Source organism: Cupressus sempervirens, chromosome 8, assembly GCF_028749045.1.
Source record: "Cupressus sempervirens isolate cs-2001-9-10 chromosome 8, ASM2874904v1, whole genome shotgun sequence".
NCBI classification, from domain to species: Eukaryota; Viridiplantae; Streptophyta; class Pinopsida; order Cupressales; family Cupressaceae; genus Cupressus; species Cupressus sempervirens.
Genome location: NC_143125.1, coordinates 658292920 through 658308061, shown reverse-complemented (window position 1 = coordinate 658308061; position 15142 = coordinate 658292920).

The window sequence follows — 15142 nt, the reverse complement described above, 5'->3', positions numbered from 1 at the left end:
ATTTTATCATCCATTGGTTGAAAATATTTAGGTGAAAATCTAGGAGGAGTAAGAAATGTAGAGTAGTGTTATTTTCCTCTATGTAAATCTCTATCAAAATCATTTATTCAAGTAGTTCCATTGATATCTTCATGAGTTATGTGAAGTCCCAAAGGTTCAACTCTATGTTGCCTCAATAATCTATCATTCATCGTGTCATCCATGCTTTTATCTTTTTTTCCAGTGAATATCATGTCTTGCTCAAAAAGTGAAGAGGCCCTAGGTATGTATAATTCACTAAGATGACTAGGAAGAGTAAACTCAATTTTTGTTTCTCCCTTAGGTGATTGATCAAAGATAGTTTTTTTCCTTTACATTTTTGATGAGTTGAAACTAAGGGTAATTGATCAAATTTAACTTGAGGTTGTTTACTGTGACTCAGTTGAAACCTAGTCATAACTAGCATGAGAGGGAAAACACTAGTAAATAGGAAGACTCCAAGAATCATTGGTATTACTCTCGAGTAGTAAAGTAATCACTTCTCAAATTAATAAGGTGTAATAATGAAATTGTCTATCACTCTCGTTAACTGAATTAGCCAATAGAGGGCTCATGATTGGTTAATACACTATGCAACTATTGGTCTTACAAATGTGGAATTATCCAAGATTTCTAATGTTCTGTAACAAAAATGTAATAATATGAGACAAATTGGTATGTTTAGACAAGTGAATACCCACAATCCAAGGATGAGATCAAAGAACCCCAAAGAAAACCTTCTCCACTAGGGAAATCTCTAACTTAGCAAGTTTTGATGTTGAAAACAAGATAAGACAATATTTACTAATTGAAAGATAACTATGGTGCAAGGATCCAAAGTGACAACAAGTTTAGACACTCAAGATTAGGTCTGAAATGGTCAAATTAACTCAAAAATGACAAAAACAAGGTTACCCTAGAGTCACATTGATGAATTGAACTCTCCAAATGATGAATGTTGACTAGGAAATTGGTTCAAAATAAGCAAGGTGGTAGCTAGATAGTAAACTAGAAAGTTGGATTTGGGGAACACAGTTTTGATTGTTCTTTTTAACCAACTAAAAACAATTTCAGATTTATAAATAATAATAATCAGGCACATAGAACAATAATTAGGGATTCCTAGAAAATGTCTATGTTCTTTCTTTCCTTTAGAGAAAAAATTGAAATGTAATCTATGAAAGCAAGAAATCACTCAAGTAAGACACATGAGAGGTTCATTTTAATGAAAGGGAACCAACTATTATAGAGCTTTAAACAAAATACTTGGTAATCCATGCAACACAGTTAGTGTATTTTACCTTATTTTTTATTTTTGTTGAGATTTTCATACAAGCAAGCCACAAACTCTCCAACAAGCAAGACAAACAAACAAATAAGTAAGCAAACATGATATGCAATGTATATTCAAATTATGCAAACCCTAGGGTTAGATCTGTAAATAAATTGCGAGGAGAAATAATAACAAAAAAAAATCCAAATGACAACTCATATCATGCATTGAACTATGAGAAAAATAAGTGCAAGCTAATCATTACATGCCCATTTATTTAATTTTTATTTTTGACCTCGTCAACAAGAATGGACCTATATGACATGAATTCGGATCCAAAACCCTGAGTGTAGAAAAGAGATCCTTGTTAAAAAATAGAGAGCTTTCCAAAAATGTCATAATTTCAAAAAAAAAAATTCATTTGTGCCCTAGGGATCCATTTTGTTAAAATAGACAATTTTTGTAAATTGAGTATTTGAGTCCTCATATGATCTCTAAAATTAAAACATAAAGAAACAACCCTATTTAGAATTCAGAGACCTTTCCAAAAATGTAGGCTTTCTAAATATTTTGAAAATCAGAATCCAAAAATGATTTTTCATGAAAAGTAAAGAAAAAAAATTTTAAAATTACGAACTACCTTAGAAAACTCTGAAATTTTAATTGAAGCCTCTTTGATATTTCACTAACCTACAAGAAAACTTTCAAACCAAAACACCAAGCTATTCAAGAGATATGATCAAATCTTTAAAAATCTAGGGTTTTCTCCTCCAACCACATTTGCACAAGGGGTTAGCTCCAAAAATATCTAAAACCAACATGTAAAGGCGGGTTGCCCCATGGTGGGTGCCAAAAATTTGTGTGAAAAATGAGGACAAATAGCAAACACACTTTTATGAATCTTTACACTTGAAAATGCAAGATCTCAAGAATCGACTCATAGCTTCCTATCATTAATGTGCAAAGACCTTCAAAGGTTTGAAGTGGTGGCTCTCATATGAACGTTAGTCTTGGTCTTTGCAAGTACATCCAATGAACAAAAGATTGAAAACAATCATAAACATGCAAGATATCTCCAAGTCTCCAAAAAAGCTTCAAAATTGTCTATAGTAACTGTAGCGTAAGAAATCATCCTGTCAAAATGATGAAAGAGGTCTCCTTTATATATCAATCCAAAGAAACATTCCCAAATTGGAGTGAAAATGAAAATGAAATGGAAGGGTATGACCCACATAAGAGAATGTGCACTTAGCAATTAATTAAGAGATGTGGAGTGTAACACTCCATAAAAATTATAAGATGAGGGGTGTTTTTATTTAATTTAAATGTTATTTTGACCAAAATCATTGTTAATTCATAATAAAATCATTGTTAATTCATAATAAAATCATTGTTTTCAATTAAAGATTAATACAGAGTTTTCAACATAACCCTAAATCCCAATAGTTTTAATAAAGGAATTAACAATGAAGTACCAACATGAAACAATGTTGAAAAGAACATCACACCCCCTACAACAGCTAAAACAATGAACACATAAAATAGCTTAAAAAATTACCAAAATTTAAAAATTAGTGTACTAAAATGTTGATTACGAGAAATTAGCAACGTTAGATTACTACCAAATATTTAAAATAGTGGTTCTCCACATTAGAGTGGAAATTGCATTGAATAGTAGGCTGAGAGAATCCACAATGTACAAAAAAATTATGGCAATGTCGAATTGCATAAAAAGTGGACCTGATGGAGCCACGTATCGCCTGCCATAATGTCATTTGTTTAAGTGATGGGATAAAATGGCTTGTCAAGAAACTTCCTAAAATGGAGAATCTCATGTTGATATATTCCCCACAGATATTAAAGTAGTGAGTGATGTGACACGACAACATCCGTGTCACCTGGTAGATGTTGTTTCAAAAGGTGCATAAAAATTGTGGAAAAGACATTGTTACATGACTAGTGGTCCAATAGAATCTGGATGCTTCTACGCTTCTTCCAGGTAGACCTGGGATTTCCCAATCACCCCTACCTATCATATGATTTTTCTATGATGGTTTGATCATTTTGATGTCTTTCATTTTACATTCTATGAAAAAAAATCATTGTCATTTTTTAATTTTTGAATAATCAATATCAAATTTCTTAATTCAAAAAATTATACATTGATAATAATGTATAATAAATTATATAGAAACTTTCTATTTCTGAAGAAAAAACTAAAACTAAAAAATAACTATACAATAATGGTACATGCAAAAATTAAAGATTCTAAGTTAATATAAATAAATAACAAACAATATAGAAACATTACATTACATATTCTATTGTAAACATAAATAACATAATAATTAGTGATTAGTAAGTTTCTATAGTATATAAAAATAGAATATTCATATTTATCACTTTGAAATATATATACAAACAAATAAAAAATATTTATTTTATAAAGTAAATTACTATATTATTTATAATAAATTTATACAGTTTATTAATCACTTAAATTGCCATATTGACAATTTTAGAATAATATGACATGTGAGCCTATACGGTCTAAAGAAAATTTAGATTGTCATATATGATTAAAAAATGCAAAAATAACCATTATGGCCATCAAATTCTAGACCTGCTTCTAGGCCACAGTTTCTAATGATTTAGTCAAATTTTCCTATGTTGCTTACTTGGTAAAGAGAAGGCCAAAAGAAATTCAATGGAAATGAGACATCCTTGGGCTTAGTCAACTATGTCTTACCTCATAAATCCCTCCCTTGCCATTTCATGGGGAGCAACTAACTATGAAGAGGATCCTCAAACTAATGAAGTTTCTCATTTAATTAGAAGAAATCTATATTAATGATGTTTATTGAAATGAATATTGAATGATCTAGATGATGCTAGTTAAAATCTATTTTCAAATAAATATAATTAAGGTTAATTTCTTATTATGTTAATCGTTGGTGTGCATGGACAAGGAAAAGGAGCATTTGAGGAAGAGAGGTGACTCTATGTTAGTGAAAGTGTTCATATATCATGACATCTATCATCCTTCATTATAATTACCATGGATTCTAGTACAAAGGATTGTGTTGGTGGAAATACTACTTATTTTTATTATTGTTTAATCACTATCAATATTGAACTTGAGTGTTATGTATATTCTAAATAGGCTATTTTATATGGTTCAACTTGTTCTTGAAAGATCAACATTTTAAATGCACATGCACTAGAATTTTTTAGTATAATTAAAAAATTTAAATACTTCAACTTCTAGAAAAAATTAAACCTCAAAATAAAATAATTTAATTTAATTTAAATAAGTTCTTTTTAGATATTATCACTCTTGTAATTAGAAGGGTCCAACACATTATGCACACTCTTTTATGTAATTCACAATGAGTTAAATTAGTAAATATAAAAATAGTTATGGATTTGATTGTTTGTGTTTTTAGTATCTAGAAAACACACACAATTGAATCTAGAAATACATTGATATTTACTAATGGCTTGTGGAAATATGATATTGTTAAGTTAAAATACAATATCCTTATTATGATCTATGATTGTAGGTTATGCAAGTTAATCCCCTCATTTTCTCCAAATTCACTTGACCTTATCAACAATTGTTTTTCTTAACACCCTTCATCCTCAATCATATGAAATCTACTTTTTCTTTGTTCCTATCATGCAAGCTAAATTTCTCTTTGTTTTCTAAGTTCAACTTGGACAATATGTATGACACATATGTCATATATTTACATGATGACACATTGTATGTTGTGTTGAATTTATATGCACACAATAATGATATCCTTTGATATTTAAAATCATATGTTACACATACATTTTGTGTCAATGCTATAATTTTTAGATGTAGAATCAATCTAGGATTCACATGCATTTTAAATGTAATATAATCAACTTATAAATTTTGTACACCAATCATATTTCAAATTTATTTGTGTGCTTTATTCTAAGGACAATCCATTGATAAATAGATACACTAAAAAATGAAATATGTGCTCAAACTTTACAGATATTTCCTATTCAGTTAACCCCTAACATTCTTCTTAAGCGCACACATCTCAAGAAAGTAGCACTAATTATGCATTTATCAAATGATTATATGCACACATATAATTTAAAATGATCCATTTTTGATGTTGTCATTGAAGGACTAGCCTTAGATTTATAGACTTGACCCAATAATATTGAAAATAAAATGTTTGAAATTATATCCGCTCATACAAGTTGATTTCCAAAGAGAGTGACTAATATAAATACATATAATATAATTCATTTTCTGATTTAATAACATTATGCACCCAAAAAATTTCATTCCTTTTTAGCATTCTAATTAATATAATAGAATGAATATGACTTTGAATAATCATACTAAAAACATTTCCATAAGAATGATGTTCTTGATTGTTCGTCTAAGAGAAAATTCCTTCACATGAAGCAATAATAACAATATAATACACCTGAATACAATTTAAAGTACATATAGTTAAATTTTCAATAACAATGAAAGTAATTTGAAAATAGAGTTCCCTTTATTCTGAGTATTCAATAGCCCTTCATTTAGTCTTAGAAATCCTTTACATAAAAAAGTTATATTTTATAGCATCATATCCTCATCTCTGCACATATATAACAAAAAAATAGAAAAATAAACATTATCTTTAATAGGTGTGATTATTCTTAATAGGAAATACAAGAAAAAAATCAAACAACTAAAATTTATCTTATAAAATGTAAGGACTAACATCCTACTAAGCATTCCACATCATCCATTTCAATAAAGCTCAAAAAGGTCAAAGAGAGTCAAGGTCAAAACACACATTTGACTAATCAATGAAAAATAAATTCCACAAAATAGCTAATCTATTTATGAAATTCATCCATATTGCTCAAGTAATCCAAAATGTCATGTACCATAATATTTGAATAATTAATCAAGTACAATGATATCAACATACTAGTGAAACAATTCCAACATCAAAATAAGTTATCATTACATAAAAGTGAAATGCATCATGGAGAAAATTACATCAAGATAAATGTACACAATATTACCCTTGGATGACAATCCATTTGCAACTCCCAGTCTCATAGCCCTCAGACACAAGTCCATTTGCATCTCAAGATGAGATTGTGGCCTAGGTGATTTTACCACCCAACCATGGAGTGGTTAGCTCCCCTGGGGTTCTTTCTAATATGAAGAACTCCCCGACCCTACTAGAAAAGCCTAGCAACTTGGAATGATAGGATCATATGGATTTGGTGCAGTCATGAAACTAATTACAATAGCACATATCCAAACATGCATAACATAATCAAAGATGTGGTAGGGAGATGAAACAATAACCAAGAATTATTAAAAATGCACAAAGTGGCTTCGGCCAAAACACTTATGTAATATCAGCAATTGGTTATAACTATGTTAAACACCAAATTCTTTTATAATTCAGTTGTTTGACATTTTTTCAAACACTTTTCAAGCAAGCTCTGATACCAATGTAATATCCCTTGCCCAAAGTTAGCTCAAGAAATATTGTTAAACACTTTTATTGCTGCATTTCAATGGTAAGAAATTTAGAATGTTCACAAATTATATTATAATGCCTCTAATAATTAACTAATATGAAAGTGTAGTTCTTTTGATATTTTCAATGCATATACATGGAAACTAAATATGGAACACATACCTACAACCAACTGAAATTTTTACAAACAATAAACATACAACTATTATGCTAATAATATATGCTATTAGATGGACATTTCATCAAACAAATGGTATGCAACATGTATCTCCTTTATTGAATTTATTCTCATATACAATGTTGCTATGAGTTTTCCAAGACAAAATGGCTTACAATAATGACTACAGTAATACCAAAATCTGATTTTGAATTATTAGAGAAAAATCATATGCCCTAAAAAAATTACAATGTTAACTACTAATAGCTGCAAGAGGAACTTGATAATAGTATTTCCCAAAGATGGAGATGAATCAAGCATAAGTACTGTAGCACAACATTGTTCTTTTGTACTATAGTAGCCAACAATAAATGTATGCTTCAATTTAACAACAAATATAACTCCTAAATTGAAGCTCTCCTAAATACCAAATTTATTTAATATCTCACCACCTCAAATGGTTGCAACATTGAAGAGTTGACATTCTCCAATGGTTGACTGAAATCGGAAACCTTAGTTTCTTCTTTCAATTTTATATAAAATGCAATTCATAATAATCAGATGATTAACAATGAAGCTCTCACCTCTTTTTATTCTTTTCCTTCACCCTTCTAGAAGGAAATGAAATATTATTTAATTGCATTCTCTACAAGCTTCCCCCTTTCCAATACAATAATTAATTGTATTTCTAGAAAATGCACACTCTAGAAGCTTCTCCTTTGCAATACAATAATTAATTGTACTTCTAGAAAATTAAATTAATTAAATATAAAGTCACCTTTTAATTTTAATTTTTTTAATGACTTTATAAGAAATTAATTTAATCCATTTCTCCTTATTACTTCACTTAGCCTTCGGAGAATGTAAAGGCTAAGAACTGCATTGAGTTGCTAAAAGATGGGGACATTATAGTCTGCCCTCCCTAAAATTTCTTTTCCTTAAGCAACTTTGAGTCTAGATGCTACCAAATCTCCTCATTCTCCCACGGCACATCCTCTACTAGAAAGTCCTTTCATTTCACTGAATAATCACTTACAGTATGTTACCTCAAGTTTCTTTCCTTGAAATCAATGATAGCCTCAAGCACCAATACCAATTTTCCTTCATCATCCATGGGTGGAAGCATTGTAGAAGAAACAATATGATGTGCTAGCACCTTCTTGAGACGTGACACATGAAAAACATTGTGCACCTTGCTCTGTGCCAAAAAATCTAACTCATAAGCCACCTCTACCACTTTTCTAATAATCCTGAATGGACCATAGTATTGTGGCTTAAGTTTTTTGGCACCACTCTTCTTGAGAGTGGATTGATCGTAAGAATACAACATAAGTTACACCATATCTCCAACCTTAAAAGTTCACTTAGTCTTCTTCCGGTCTACATACTACTTCTACTAATTTTGTGCCTTGGTTATAGTAACCTTGAGAGTCTAACAATGTCTTGACTCTCCTATAACAAATCATCTATACTAGGCACTCTACTATCACTAAAAAGTAGATCCATTAAATTGGGTGCCTCATACCCATACAGGTCCATAAAGGGTGACATTTGAATAAACATGTGATAAGTAGTATTGTAGCAATAATCACAGAGATAAATCAACTTTACTCATGCCTTATGTTGGCTTGCTATATAATTTCTAAGATATTCCTCCACCCATTTATTCACTATCTCCATCTGACCATTTGTCTAAAGGTGCTAGCTAGTACTCAGAGTGAGCAATGTTGCACAAAATTTGAATAGCTCCTGCCTAAAGTGGCTCATAAAGCTCTTGTCTTTGTCACTCACAATGCTTTGAGGTAGGCCATGCAATCTAAATATCTCCTTGAAGAACAACTCTGCCAGTTGTGTAGTTGTGTATGTAGAAGTGATCAGAAAGAAGTGTGAAAAATTTGTAAGGTGATCCACAACCACATATATGCAGTCCCTAGTTTGGGCTCTAGGAAGTCCTATGATGAAGTCCATAGATAAACACTCCCACTTCTTATCAAGAATTAGAAGTGACTGAAGTAAATCGGATGGATAGGAGTGTTCTTGCTTATTCTGCTAGTAGGTGGGACACTCCTTAACATACTAAACTACTTCTACTTTAAGCCCTTTCCATGTGAAGCGCTCTCTAATCTATTAGTATGTCTTGTAGAAACCAGGATGTCTTGCCATAGGTGAATCATGAAAAGATTTTATAATCATCCTCCTCACTATTGAGGCTGGGGCCAAAAATATTTTCCCTTTGTAATTAATGAGCTCATTCACAAGGGTGTATCTACTATCCTAAATAATTCCATTTGTAAATCTAGTTTTCCATGCATCCTTTACATACTCTTGAAGAATCAAGTGTCTCTAATCTTTTGATATGTCCGTCAATAAGCTCAAATGGGGCCTACATGATAAAGCATCAACAACTACATTCTGTGTCCCCTTAAAATATGTAATATCAAACTCATAGCACTATAATTTGCTCACCCACTTGTGCTTCCTATCATTGAGACCTCACTGCCCCAAAAAGTGTTTTAGGCTATTATGGTCAATTTTGATACAAAATTTGCTACCTACCAAATATTGCCTGAATTTAGCCAAAGCATGCATAATGGCTAACATCTTCAAGTTATCATATATGCGGAAGCTCCACTCTAGCCCTCTTAATTTCCTTCTCTCATAAGCAATAGGGTGCTTCTCCTACATAAGCATCACTAGAATGCCCTCTCTGGAAGCATCATAATGTAGCTAAAAAGATTTGCTGAAATCTGGTAATGCTAACATTGGACAAGAAGTCATCAACTCCTTAAATTTCTAAAAACACTCCTGTGCCTCAAGAGTCCACAAGAAAGCTCCCTTTCTCATCAAATCTATCAAGGGTGCTACATGCTTGGAATATCCATCCATAAACCTCCTATAGAAATCGCATAATCCCAAAAAGCCCCTTAACTATGTAAGTTTCAGCAATGAAGGCCACAATGCAATGAATCTTTTTAGGATCCATGTGTATGCCTTTAGTTGTTTGACATATCCTCAACTTGTTATAGCTACATCAAATAGAAAATTCTTTTATAATTTAGTTGTTTGACATTTCACCAAACACTTTGCAAGCAAGCTCTAATACCAATGTAATATCCCTTGCCCAATTTGACTAATTTTAGCTGAAGGAATATTGTCAAACACTTGTATTGCTTCCTTTCACCACTAATAAATTTAGAATGTTCATAAATGATATTACAATGCCTCTTACAATGAACTAATATGCAAGTGTAGTTCTTTTGATATTTTCAATGCATATACAAACTAGAATTGGAATGCATACCTATAGCCAACTAACATTTTGACAAACAATTGGCATACAACTATTATGCTGATAATATATGCTATTAGATGGATATTTCATCAAACAAATGGTATGCAACATGTATCTCCTTTATTGAATTCATTCTCATGTACAATGTTGCTATGAGTTTGCCAAGACAAATGGCTTACAATAATGACTACAATAGTGCCAAAATCTGATTCTTAATTATCACAACAAAATCATATGCCCTAAAACAAATTACAATGTTAACTACCAATAGCTACAAGAGGAACTTGGTAATAGTGATGCCCAAGGATGGGAGATGAATCAAGCATAAGTACTGTAGTGTGACATCATTCTTGCATACTATAGTAGCCAACAATAATTGTATGCTCTAATATAAGCACAAATAGAACTCCTAAACTGAAGCTCTCCTAAATACCAAATTCAGTGGATATTTCACCACCTCAAATGGTTGCAACACTGAAGAGTTAATGTTCTCCATGGCTGACTGAAATTGGAAACCTTAGTTTCTTCTCCCAATTATACATCAAATGCAATTTACAATAATTAGATGATTAACAATGAAGCTCTCACCTCTATTTATTCTTTTCCTTCACCCTTCTAGAAGGAAATAAAATATTATTTAATTACATTCTCTAGAAGCTTTCCCCTATCCAATACAATAATTAACTATATTTCTACAAAATGCACTATCTAGAAGCTCCTCCATTTCAATACAATAATTAATTATTCTTCTAGAAAATTAAATTAATTAACTATAAAGTCATCTTTTAATTTTTAATTTTTAATGACTTTATAAGAAATTAATTTAATCAATTTCTCCTTATTTATTCACTTAGCCTTTGAAGAATGTAAAGGCCAAGAACTCCAGTGAGTTGCTAAAAAGATGTGGACATTACAGCTTAATCCCATAATTTAAAACTGGTAGATAGAATGGAATGCTCATCATTTCCAATTCTACCCTTCCTTGTTATTCTACATTCAACACCCCTCCCATATAATCACTAGCACGAAAAAAAAGTAACTATGAACCAACTCTAATCGATTCTTGACATTTGGAGTTTTTAAAATAATAATTATAATTATTATCTTTAAAAAAATATAACCAAAAAAAATCCCTAAAGGTATGTCATAAGAAACCATTTTAGCACTTTTGACATCAAGCAATTAATAGAATGCTTTCTAATTTTTTTGCAAAAAACTTTGTATTCTAATTCATTTCTACTTCTAATTAGATTATAATACATATTATCTACAATATTTATTTTTACTATTTTCTTTTAATTTTTTTTTATAGAGATGATCTACCATCTTACAATAATTAAATAAAGTCACTTTTCCATTTAGTCTAGTAAGATAGAATTAAGTTGACATCTTCCTTCTAGTTCATTGAATATCAATAAATAACCAGCATTGAAATAGAACTTAAGAAAAACAAAAAACTACTTTTCAAAGAATAAATATAATAAGTTTTATATAAATCTAGCTTTATCATTGAATACTCACATTCTAATTTTCTCATTCCTGTCATTTTAAATTACAATTTAATTAGCTGAATTAAAATAAAAAATACAATAATTACCAATTCAACATGCATTTCACATTCCTTATTTTTCTATAAAACTATTATAACCTATATCCCTTCAGTTATCCATCTATTAAACAATGAACTCTAATAAATAGTACTACTTATAAACCATCACTTATGTTGGCTAAAGAACAATCACAAGCTAAATGTTTATTTAAAAATTTATTTAGCCAAACAAAGGACTTAATCAAGTGCACAACAAAGGTATAATTTCATGGACAAAGTGTCCTTAAGTTTAGTTGCAATAATTATAAAAAAGGATTGCAAATGAAGTTTATATGACACATTTGAGTAAGTTTTGGTTGGCTAAGACTTATTTTGTTGAACTATCCTAAATTAAACGTGTCATGTAAAATAGTTACAATTGTCCTCTATTTAAAATGTACTTCTTATCGCAGAAATTGTATGAATCAAATAAATTTGTGTTTACCTCACTATGATCCATTTATCACAATTCATTTCGGACTGACTCTAATTATAAATTCATGAGCGTGAGCTCTAACTTACTGTAATCCCTAAAATAATATTAACTGCCTCAAAATATAGCAAATAAAATTTTTGCAATTTTTAGAAGGTAGTTTATTCAAATTCTTCCACTTTATTCTAATCATTTCAAATTCAATAGAAATATAGTCGAATTAATTCTTGTAGTTAAATTCTTATTGTATGAACAATTGAAAAAAAATTAAAAAAATCTTATACATACATATAGTTAGAATTTATTCAATTGAATTTTAAAGAAAAAAATTTCTTTTATTTTCTGAGAAGTGGTAGAAGTAAAAGAGTCATTTAAATGTCTATGAAAAAAATTAAGTAGAGAAATGAAGTTGGGTTGAAGCTCTCAGCTCTCTGAATTTCCCAAAAAATTTGTTGGACCAATTTCAATGTGTGTGCTCTCTTTGTGTCATTTTTTATCATTTCTCTCTCCCCTTGGCCCCCAATTTAAAATAAAAGCCCCTAACACCATTAAAAGAAGTAAATATAAAATATAAGAAAATGGTTGAGATTGGTAGTTTGGGCGGTTGAAGGAAATGATTTCCCATGTTTTAATAAATGAAGGAAATGGCTACCCATGTTTAATAAATAGAAAAAATGGTTGCCATTTTTTGTGATGAATAGACCTTTTCTATTAATTAAATATTAAATATACATATGCAAAAAAAATGGGTCAAGGGATACAAGATCACTCTATGAGTTCACTTGGCATGCAGCTGAATAAGACAACTATTCATGAAAAATCATTAACATAATAAAGAAAGCCCTCAAGTTGCAAGAGTAGTTCCAGCCAAGGGAGGGTCATTATCATTAGATGCTCAAAAGATTTTAGGGTTGGTAGGTGGCTCGGGTGGAGCCCAGCCATCAACAGGGGTGGCAAGAACATCATTTGTTTCTTCCACTTCCTCCAGCCTAGGAAGAGAGATAGCTAAATCTAGTCAAGGAAAATCCCATTTAGGGTCTCTGTGTGCAGAAGGCCAGCCCACATTTGGCACAATAGGAGGAGCCATTGGGGACAAACCTGAACTCGTCCTCCATTGAAGTGACCATTGAAACCACCACTAGGAGAGTAGTGAGAAGGCTGCAATCTAGGAGTATATGAACCATGCACTAAATTTCTTTAGCCTGTCCCACAATGACAAGGAGGAGTATGATCACTAGATAAAGTATTTGGTTGTACCTGAGCTATTATACATGAGGCATTACCTGAATGAGTTAAAAGCTCCTACAAGTGAGATACCTCTAGCATCACCTTATCTATTTGTATTTGAATCTACATCATGACATTATTACAAATAGATTCTTTAGAGTACATAGCAACATGTATATCAAGAAAGTTGTGAGAGAATAAAACAACATTGTGGTCTTTCCAAATAGTAAATAAAATCTCCATTTTGAAAGCATGCCATATCTAGGAGTACTTAAAAGGAAGTCTGGTTGAATCTCCTAACACAACCATAGGCCAGGTAAAGGCCTCTGGGTAGAAAGGATTAAAAAAATCATGAATCTAGAGCCAATAATTTTGGACTCACCTGTAGAACAAAAAAGTATATAGGAAACTCTCTAGTTGGCCACAAAATGAACATCTAGGGTCCAAGATGCCTAGATGTCAGAGTCAAGGGCCCAATGACAACCCTTGAAAAGGAGACACTAGGAAAAGTGAGCTATTTTAGGCTCCATGATAGTTTTCCAAACTGTGGAAAATATAAGACTCCAAGTCCTGTGGGAGGACTAAAAATGCCAACACTAGTTGAGAGTGTCAACCATTAGAAGGTGAGGAACCAACCACCGATAGCCCAACTTTGGTTTGTAACTAGTGGAAAGAGTGATAGGATATAATTTTCAATCTTTCCAACATGGGCAAGATGAATGAATAACAAGCTTGTGCAATAGATGGGGAGGCACCGTAGAAACTAGAAGATTAATTATTTGTTGACCTAGACAGATAAGCTTGAACCACACCTATAGGTCCACCAATGGGAAAAGACTCATAGTAAACCTAGAAAAGAGATCTTTGGGTGTCTTGATTCCCCTTCAAAATAAGTGCAACACTCTAGCTCCTTGAATTTTTTCCAATGGAACACCTTTAACAAAAAACAAGGGAGACCACCACAAATTTTGCTGGTTCATATAGAGCCCATCTCTGAACCCATTGATTTTCCAACTAAGCCACGACTTGATGGCTTCTCAAGCTTTCCAAATGATTTTGGAAACAAAGGTGCTCTGAATCTACACTAGTTCAGTAGTAATGAGAAGGGTTTGAAAGCCAATCCCCTTTTAGGCTGGTTGTTAACTAGAAAGCCCAAAGAAATGTAATAGCACAATAAGATTTTCAAGGCCCCATTGCTAGTGAGATCCCAAATGACCCACTTAGCATAGAGGGAAATCCCCTATTTGTGAGTGGAAAGTAGTCCAAGAGCATAGGATTCTTTGGGTAGACATAAAAGTCCTAGGCAGCTCCATGAAACTCATGATGCACAACATCAGAGGTCCAGATGAAATCCCTTAGGAGGCATTCAAGTTTGAGGTATGAAGCTCTAGAAGGAGCCAAATATGATGAATAATAGACATGTGTAGCAGCCAACACTTTAGAATAAATCTGAAATTTTCTTGCAAGAGAGAGAGGTTTGGTAATCCAATAGTCTAATTTCTTCTCAATTTGTGCCAAGAAAAAATTCCACAACTCCACAGGGGAAGCTTAAAAAGAGAAAGGAATGCCCAAAAATTGAAAGATTTTGCCATGCTAAACTCATTTCCACCC